This window comes from Suncus etruscus, chromosome 1 (genome assembly GCF_024139225.1).
Source record: "Suncus etruscus isolate mSunEtr1 chromosome 1, mSunEtr1.pri.cur, whole genome shotgun sequence".
Lineage (NCBI taxonomy): Eukaryota > Metazoa > Chordata > Mammalia > Eulipotyphla > Soricidae > Suncus > Suncus etruscus.
In genome coordinates, this window is record NC_064848.1 from 71,659,982 (window position 1) to 71,670,005 (window position 10,024).

The following is a 10,024-nucleotide window of genomic DNA, read 5'->3' on the forward strand; positions in this document are numbered from 1 at the left end:
AATTTATTGTACATGGTTATCCAATTCAGCACCATTTGTTGAAGACTATTTTGTTTCATTTCAAATTCTTGGCTCCTTTGTCAAAGATTAGTTGACCATATACTTTGTCACTGGATATTCTATTCTGACCTATTGGTCTGAAAACTTGTCTTTGTTCCAAAACCATGCTGTTTTGATTACTACAGCTTGTAGTAGAGCTTCAAATTAGGTAATGAGATTTCTCCCAGTTTCTTATTTTTCAATATTGATTTGGCTATCATAGGTATTTTATGGTTTCACACCAGCTTTATAATTGATTATTCTAAGTCTTTGTATAAATCTTTCTTGCTGGTATCTTTATCAGCTTTGGGAATGAGCATGATATTAACTTCATAGAAAGTATTAGGTAGAATTCCTGTGTTTTCGATGTTTTGAGAGAGTTTAAGGATCAATAGTAGTAACTCTTCTCTAAATGCTTGATAAAATTCACCTGTAAACTAATTTGGTCCTAGATTTTTATTCTTGGGGATTTTCTTAATTACTTTTTCAATTTCCTTCCTTGTGATTTGCCTGTTTAGGCTTTTTACTTCCTTCTCATTAAGTATCAGAGATTACATTTTCCCAGAAATCTGTCCATTTCTTTTAGGTTCTGTAGCTTAACTGAGTAGAATTGTTCATAATAAGCTCTCATGATATCTTGGATTTCTTGGGGTTCTGTTGTAACCTCTCCTGTTTCATTTCTGATCTGATATATTTGAGTATTTTCCCCTTTTTTTGTCCTTGTGAGTCTTGCCAGAAGTTTGTCTATCTTATTTATTTAAAATTAAAACAGCTCCTTGTCTCATTAATTCTTTGTATTTTTTTGTTTCTATATTATTGATTTCTGCTCTGGTTTTTATTATTTCTTTTCTTCTGCTTGCGTTCTCCTACTTTTAAAGATTGTGAAGTATGAAATATTTGTAAGCAAAAGAGCAGACTCACATCTGTACAAGTAATCAGATTGGATTACAGTTTAGTGAAGTCTATATCCAGGACATCTCATGTCCTCTGTGTTATGGAGAGTTTTTGTAGATTATCTCTACAAAGGCAGAGGTGATCTAACAATTTTGACATGGCTTAGGGGTCTTCACAATAAGAAATTAAGTGGAAAGAATTGAAGGATGTCCCTCACTTGGGAAAATCTTATAGCACTTGTACTAGAGGAAACTTGAGAATAACCAGATTGACCCTTAGCAATTTCTGGAAATTTAGACACCCCCCCCTTTGCAATAATCCTGACAATAGTTTGTCTAGCTTGTTCATGCACCTCTAAAGACAGTCTGCTCACTACCTGACCTAAACATCCACAAATAAACTCCAGAAATCATGCTAAACACTTCTTTCTAGAATTTCTACAGTTTATATTTAAATGTACTTTGAATTTTTTAAATCAGGTTCTTATGGAACATAGTTTTTCACTTATTTTTATTTTTGTTATTCTTTTCAGATGCAGATGCTATGAATAGAAATTATCATCTTATGGCTATATCCCATAATCCTACCTCCATGAAGTCTTTAATTGCTTTTCTGTTGTGACACTTTGGTCTTGCTTTATTTTGGTGTGATTTCTTTGACTTGATTGGAATTTGTATTAAAAAAACAATTTTGGGGCTGGAGAGATAGCATGAAGGTAAGGCGTTTGCCTTTCATTCAGAAGGACAGTGGTTTGAATCCCAGCATCCCATATGTTTTTCTGTGCCTGCCAGGGGCGATTTCTGAGCATGGAGCCAGGAGTAACCCCTGAGCGCTGTTGGGTATGACCCAAAAATCAACCAAAAAAAAAAAAACCCAAAAAACAATTTTATAGATACTTTGGGGCCTACATAGATAGTACATTTCTCCCAAGAAAATATGATTACATTTATAATCTTGTCATAGATGTTGATACTGTTGGTAATGATGTCCCAGAATCTACATTTGAAATGATCATCCTGGAGTGGATGCTGTGGAGGAATCATGGACCAGATTTTGTCTAGCAAGAAAGCTCAGGTTTATTCTCACTCAGGAGCCTTTTAGGTCTCAGCTTGTTATGAGAAAGATTTCCTGTCTCACTGTTCCATTTTTCACTGTATGTGCTGAGGCTTCAATGTTTGTTATTTCACCTTTTGAATTTTTCCAGAATGAGGCTTTAATCTTAAGCATTTGGCATATGTTTTGATCCAAAAAGCAATTTTTATGCTTGTTTATTTCACTAGACCTCCTTAATTTAGATCCAGTTATCTTTATTTTCTTGTCATCTCCTTGATGCTTTTAAGAGGATTTTTTTTTAAAGATTTGTACTTATAGTTGCTTTCAGCAGGAGAATTGGTCTAAATAATGATGAAACATTCCTAGAAACAAGTCTTTCTGTAAGCACTTCACATAACTATAGTTAGGAATGCATTTTATATTTTCAAAACATAATCCAGACCTTGTGGCACTTTATCTTTTCTTCATCTAGAAGACCCATGCATGTTCTCCCCTTTGCGCTTGTATTTTCCATGGGTTCTGCTAAGTCTCCACTCTTTAGCTATTTTATCTGGCCTTGGACCTTCCTTTATGGATGGCCTTCTTGCCCACGTGTCCTAGGATTTCAGAATGAGGCCTCTTAAAGCAAATGTCAAGATCCCTTTCTCCAATAAATGAGGATATCAAATCCCAGGGAGGGAAAAATTTGCCAAGGGTCTTGGGCGGAATTACTGCTGGGTGGGTGACTAGACTCCCAATTCTCCTCAGCCAGCCTGGCAGTGTTTTTAGACAATCCTATAGGAACCTGTTGTGATGAAGAGCCAAGCAATATCCATGTAGTAATTAATCAAGAAATGGCAAGATGTGTGTCTTCTAAATCTGGGAAAAACACCAACAGATCCGTACATTTTTCTGTAATTTATATCTGCCTGATTCTGAGGAAAAGCTCTCCATTTCCAAACAGCTGAAGGGGGAGAATGCAGTCAACCTGAAGAAAGGAGAGGTTATAAGGTTTCGTTATAATCGTCCCCTTCTGTTAATGTCTCTCTGTGAGAGCTTTGAAATCTCAGGAGCCCTGAAAAGCCATTGACTACACCCACTGTCCTCCTGGAAGTATTCCAGTAAAAACAGCTTCTAATTAAACAAACGAGCTCTGCCATGTTCGTTTCACATAGCAGAAAAGACTTCCTACGACAAGCTCCTTTGATTGCAGTGTTTATTACTCTTAAAATTTGCTTCCAATCTTTCTATCAATCTATTGTTTCTATCTCTCCACAACCTTTCACTTAAAGGAGCACAGAGGAATGGCTAAAATGGGCAAACAAATAAACAAACAAATCAAAATTAGAAACGGTCATGCTTCTTAGGAAAACTTGCCTATCTGTAATGAACTCCATTAAGAAAGGAAGCAAAATGACTAATTCAGGAACTGAGGTAGCCTAATTTCTTAAACTCCTGAACTCTTGGCCCCCAAACACTTCCCTGACCATATGTCTTCCTGAGCAACACACACACACACACACACACACACACACACACACACACACACACACACATACTCCTGTGTTCCAGCTGTCTTTATGTTTCCAATGTTCACAACTCTCCAATTCCTGTGACTGTGAACAAGCTAGAATTCTTTCCCTGTGCCCAACTCTTCAAGTTTCCAATTCTTTCTAGTCTTCAAGGTTGCAGACCAGTTTCTTTGAACTTTCTTAAGGATACAGTTTCTAGAAGGAACTGTAGCTCCTAAAGAGTTCCCCAAATGTCACATTACCCTTCTTTCCACATTTAACCTTTTGTTGTTGTTGTTGTTACTTTATCTCATGCAATAGCTGGGAAAGACACTCAAAACTAAATGAATCTTATCTGAAATTCAAAGTGAGCTGGTTATCTTATATTTCATCTGGGAATCCTACTCAAGTATGCCTCAATGGTCTTTGCAGGCCTGAATCAATGATTCATACTGAAAAATATCTGCAGGTATGAACAAGGGTGTTAGGCAACTCTCCAAATTCTGATTCCTCCTTATCTTGACTTTGCTATTTAATAAAACAAGTGATTGTGAATTATACTTGAACATTTATATATAAATTCTCAAACTTCTAGGAATAGCAACAATAAAGATAGTAATAGTAGTAGTAATCATAATAATAATTATCATATTGTCAGGAACTCTTCCAAGGTTTTAACAGATATAAACACGTAATCTTCACAACAACTTTTATGAAGTAGGTACCATTATAATTTTTATCATGCTGATTAAGAAACTGGGGCACTGAACACTGAAATATTTTGCCCAGGGGAGAGTAGGTAGCCAGTGGTTGGTAAATAGCAGAGCTAGAATTGAATCCCAGAGATCTGGTTCCAGAATCTACCTTTACAACCACTTTCCTCTACTCTATCTTCAATGATCATTACTAATACATTTTCCCTACTTCTTCATCACTGTTTGTAATATAACAGTATGCTCTGGTTTTATACTTTTGAACAAGGCCCAGTATAATACTTGTAAATTATAAAACTGATTCCAAAGTCATTTACTAAAAGTCATTTGTTTCATTAAGATATTATGGACTAGTTCCATGACAAAGCAGAAGTGTTCTATACACCACAAAAGCACCGAGGGGAGAGTAAATGATCACGCAAGGAGTCTAGAGTTAATCCCATGACAGTATACTTTAGGGGTAGAGAAACCCTGTATCTCCTAGACCAAGGGAATTCCCTCTATAATATCCCCCAATAGTTACTGTGCCTATGCAAGGGGAAAAAGAAAAAAAAGCACAAAATAATCATTTTTCCACATATATATTGATTGATTGATTGATTTTTATTAACATCTTTATTTTGGTGTAGATATTGAAGCTGATGTCTCCAATTTTATTTTATTTTATTTTATTTTATTTATCTTTCTCCTTTTTTTTTTGCACTCCGGCATGGTTTGATTTCAGAACCAAGACTATTGTGTGGTGCTTGGCTTTATTGCTGTAGTGCTCACTGGATACTTAATTTAATATTTCTTTCTGTATTGTTATGATGTTTCAATTACCTTTTTCATGTCCTCTCTCAAACTGAAGTTGAAAGCCTCTGGAAGGACTCCACCCATTTTCAGCTTATTTGATTTATTTTGATTTATTTTTTATTTTTCTTATTTTTTACCCCATTCTATTGCTTTTCTTTCCTTCAAACAAAACCACATAACTCGAATTATCTAGTTCTGCCTCTCAAATAGAGGGGAAAACAAGGGAGGATACTAGGACCAAAAAGATAGAAGATCACTAATAGTAAGCTAGACAAGGAGGGGACCACCTACTCTAGCAGCCCGGGGGTGATGGTGGGGGATATGGGTTGTAAAAAGGAAATGGGGATGGGGGAGGACAAATTTGGTGATGGGTAGTCCCTTGATTCAATGTTAATATGTACCTAAAATACTACTGTGAAAGATATGTAAGCCAATATGATCAAAATAAAAATTAAAAAAATAAAATAAAATAAAAGTGAAAAAAAAAAGATATTATGGATTAGTTATATAGATCCAGTTCTTGATCTTCCCCTTCTTCAAGTATGTTCCCAGCAAAGTTCCCATGAAGGAGATACCATGCCGGTTTGTTCCTTGCTTCTCACTGGTTGCTGGATGAGATGAGTTGATACTACTAAAAAATGTCCTTCATCCCGCCTGTATCAAAACACACTCTTTTTGACACATTTCATTGACTTCCTTCTCTCTACCATGTTCTAGTTCTTCTAAAGAAAAATGTTTTTTTTTTAAGAAAATCAACTTAGTCTTGTTCTTTTTATTTGGTCAGCCATATTTAATAATGTAATAAAATAATAATAATAATGTAATAATAAAATAAGGCCAGCCATATTTAAATCCCTGGCATATAACAATAAGAACAAGCAAAAGAAATACATAAACAGGATCTTCCCATACAAATATATTAGAATGCGATTGGTAAAGTGTAGCGTACTTATCTGAGACCCATCCATTTCTGGGAGGGGTCTTGGGAACCGGATAATAGGTGTGACTTTACCTGCAAAGCCCGGCCCATTCCTGGGAGGGGTCTTGGAATAGGTAGATAAACCCGGAAGCCAGGGGATTAAGGGCTTTTGCCTTTTGGCCCTGCTGGGCTCTCTGAGCCCAGCTCAGAGATGGCTGAAAGAGGATAAGACGCAGGGCAAGCCTAGAATGGCTGTATGCTTGAAAGGTTATGAGTAAGCCACACACATGTGGTGGCTAGGGCCTGAATAAAGATAATTTTTCCTGAAGCCTGCCTGTGAGTGAGTGATTTCGCGTTTCACCTGGGCCTGAAACTCGCCGGCTAGATAGGGGATAAAGCCACGTGGCTGGGGCCTAAGCACAAAGGCCTCCATCCACCGCCATCCAGCCTCATCTTTAATTATGTAATGCAAGAGTAAAGAGAGGTTCAGGTTGATAGGTAGTATTATTTAAAAAAAAAACTGAAGGTGGCCTATCTAAACAAGTGGCAAGGGGAACTATGGCAAGCTGAGAAATATGAACTTAGTATTTTTCTCTACTAATTCACTCAGTAATAACAATGAACATTATAAGGATCATGTTAGCCAGAGTAGGGGTTTCGTCTAATTCATTTTCCCCCTTTTATTAAACACTGTAGTTACAAAGTTGTTCATGATTGAGTCCATTCTTCCAATGTACACCACCTTTCTCCTGTGAATATTTCTCACCACCAATGTCCCCAGTTTCCCTCACATCCTCCCCCGGACCTACCTCTAGTACAGATATTTTACTCCCCCTCCCTTTTCTTTTTGTTTAGACATGGTGATTTGCACTATTGTTAATGATGTGTGTACTGTGCATATCACTTTATCTCTGTTCAACACCCAGCTATTGTCCAGACTGATTAATTCCAACTATCATTACCATAGTGGTCCCTTCTTATTTTTTTTTTAATCTTGATTTGTTTGGTAAAAAGATGGAATGCTTCACGAATTTCCGTGTCATCCTTGCTCAGGGGCCCTGTTAATCTTCTCTGTATCGTTCCAATTTTAGTATATGTGCTGCTGAAGCGAGCACTAGTGGTCCCTTCTTTACCCTAACTGCACTGTTCCATTTTTGGTGGTGAGCTTCCTACCATGGATAGGTCTTCCTGGTCCTCATCTCTATTGTCTCTGGATATTATTATCATACTATTTGTTATTTTAATAAGGATTAACCTTAGCTGTGTTAGCTCTGACTCCTTCCTTTAAACTCCCTTAACACTTAGGTCCTGATGTTCAGTCTTTTGCTCAGGTCTTTCAAATGACTACTTATCTCAATAATATGCTTCTCTGGAAGTTAGGTTCTTCACCATGACTATGGCTCAGAATAAGATCAGTGAGGGAGACTTTTATATATACATATATACATACAAAGGCTAGGTTCCCAATCCCAAAATTTCTGATTTGCACACTTAGGTGTATACAACTTATACATCAAAACTAAAATACGTTCATGCATATACACACACACGCACTACATAAACACCATGATTCTGAGCCACATTGATGAAACCTGGTTCCACAGTCATAATTCTGAGCACGTGGTATTCCAAGTTAGTGAAGTTGAACTATGTTCTCATTATCAAGAAAACACTTTGTACCCAGCCATGTTCTTTGGTTTTGAGTGTGGGTGCAATCAAATATCTAACAGAACTTTGGGAAGACTTCTGAAGGTAAATTCCAATCCAGCAGCCCTATTACTCTGGTATTTTATAAATAAACTTTATTTTCACACCCTCAAAACAGCACCCTTTACTATAATGATCTCTAGACAAGAGAAAAGTTCCTGCCTATTTCAGAAATTAACATAATTTTTTATAGAAAAGACTTTAGAATCAATTAGTAAAATCCTAATGGGAGAAACCCCAACTTAGAAAAGTAAAAACAGCTGCCAACATTTTTAAGTTTTTCTGCCTTAATTCCAGGAGCACCTCATGTACCTATTTTACCTCATCTAATATCTGTCTCCATAGGAGGCATATTTATAAGGGAAAGAAAAGTAAGAGGGTGTGACCTGTGTTTCCAGCTTTAAATTCAAACAAAGCAAGTGCATTCTGGTCCCTGGAGACAAAATTTATTATAGATGAGACCTGGACTCATAAAAGACAGACAGACAGACAGACACACACACACACACACACACACACACACACACACACACCATAAAAGTAAACACAATTGAAGAAAACCCTTCATTACAATATTATTCAAGCCCGTGAAAAGTAACAGCATTAAAAAAAACAAATTAAAATTGAATTCTGAGGCATAATCCAAGAGATAAAAGTCAAAAAAAAGCCAATATGTGATGATTGAGTATGCACGACCACAGCCCTTAATCTCTGCCATCCTCCACAGTGTAAACAAATCTGCAGTTGTTGATGCTACTGCTGAAAATATCACTAATCAAACCTTAAATACCAAATACATTTAAGCAAATAACACTCCCATGACAGTCATTCAAGCTCATCGTGAAGGAAATCTAAATCGGAGACTGGGATGGAAATGGTCAGGCCTGTACTGTAGCTTTGCATTAATTGATCAACATCCTAGAGGCAGTGCTTTCTCTTAAGTATAGAAGGGCTGAAATACAAAAGGAAATAAGGAAGAAGTCCAGGAGGCAAGCGCTAATGCAATTTCAAACTGGAATTACATCAGCAGCTTTAAACAGATGGCAGAATGGGAATAAATGTGTTAGCTCCTTTCTCTTACTTGGGCTTTCATTGTTTGTATCATTAAAATAAGGAAAGTTTAAAATAACATATATCGTCATGTAGCCACTCACAGAGACACGCAAAACTAGTTTGAAGTGAAGACTGAAATTGGTCATATTCCTGGATGTTTTGAAAACAACTGGATGAATTTTATTAAGTAACCAACTGGTTATTTACAAAAGAGAATGTAACATTGTACAGGCACACAATCATGGCTGAACTTTTCTTAGAAAACTCTACATAATCCAGAAGCTGGTTTCAGAATACTTCTCTTGAGAGGGTATAAGGTGGGTGAAGGAACCATATACTCTTAAAATTTGATAGACTTACTTGATTATCTAGTTGAGAAACGAAAAATTCCTAAGTTTCACCACATTCTGCTCCAAATCTCAGCAGATTTCAGTAATGTCTGATAATATTCTTGGGACCTAATTAAAAATTCAGGTAACTATCCTTACTGCCTTTTCATAAGAATAAGGGATGGTAGGCCACAGCAACAGCGCAGAGATAGGTGTTTGTCTTGCACACGGCTAACCTAGGACAGATCTCGGTTCTATCCCTGGCATCACATATGGTCCCCCAAGCCAGGAGCAATTTCTGAGCACATAGCCAAGAGTAACCCCTGTGTGTCACTGGGTGTGGCCCCAAAACAAACAAACAAAAAGAATAATGGATAGTAGCCTATTCCCCATCCCTAGTCTACTCTAACTCATTTCCATTTTTGATCAAAGGACAAAATGTCAAGACAGGGGAAATACTCAGCATTATCAAGTAACATGCTATCACTTTTTATAAAGTGCTCAATAAATATTAGTTTACTGTATACAACTATGCATTTGGCACTAAGCTAAACACCTTGTATGGACCTATCTGACATCACAATACATTCAGAGGCACTACTCTTATTTTCTATTCTTAAAGTGTGGAATCAGAGTTAAGTCAAAAATGATTACTTTTGTAGGATGACAAGTAAGCATCCATGAACTCCTTTCTTTTTGCATAGAAATATAAATTAAATATTTTATTGTATATCTGGCAAATACAATAGTTTTTATTTTATTTGCTGACATAAGAGGCAAATACTGGTGGAGAAGGAAAACAAAGGAAACATTTAGAATGGTATTTAGAAATTGAAGTTGGGGCTTGTGACGTCAGGCTGGGAAAATCTATGAAACTACGCCTCCCCAGTGGGACCCAGCTGTGAAAAATTGTGAGTGCTGCCTGTGTGTCTCTATCTTCTGTCCTGTCGGGTGAAACTCTTGGGAGTGGGCCAAAAAGAGGCTCCAGAAAACTCACTCTCACAGAAACTCATTCTAGGGTGGGAACACCAA

At 36.9% G+C, this 10,024-nt stretch overlaps 1 non-coding gene across 1 annotated transcript; it reads right to left on the reverse strand.

Moving 5' to 3' along the window:
• Positions 1-6,911: 6,911 nt before the first annotated feature.
• Positions 6,912-7,018, reverse strand: LOC126025838 (U6 spliceosomal RNA). The gene has a single exon (XR_007501530.1). It is a non-coding gene; the product is annotated as a U6 spliceosomal RNA (small nuclear RNA).
• Positions 7,019-10,024: the final 3,006 nt, after the last annotated feature.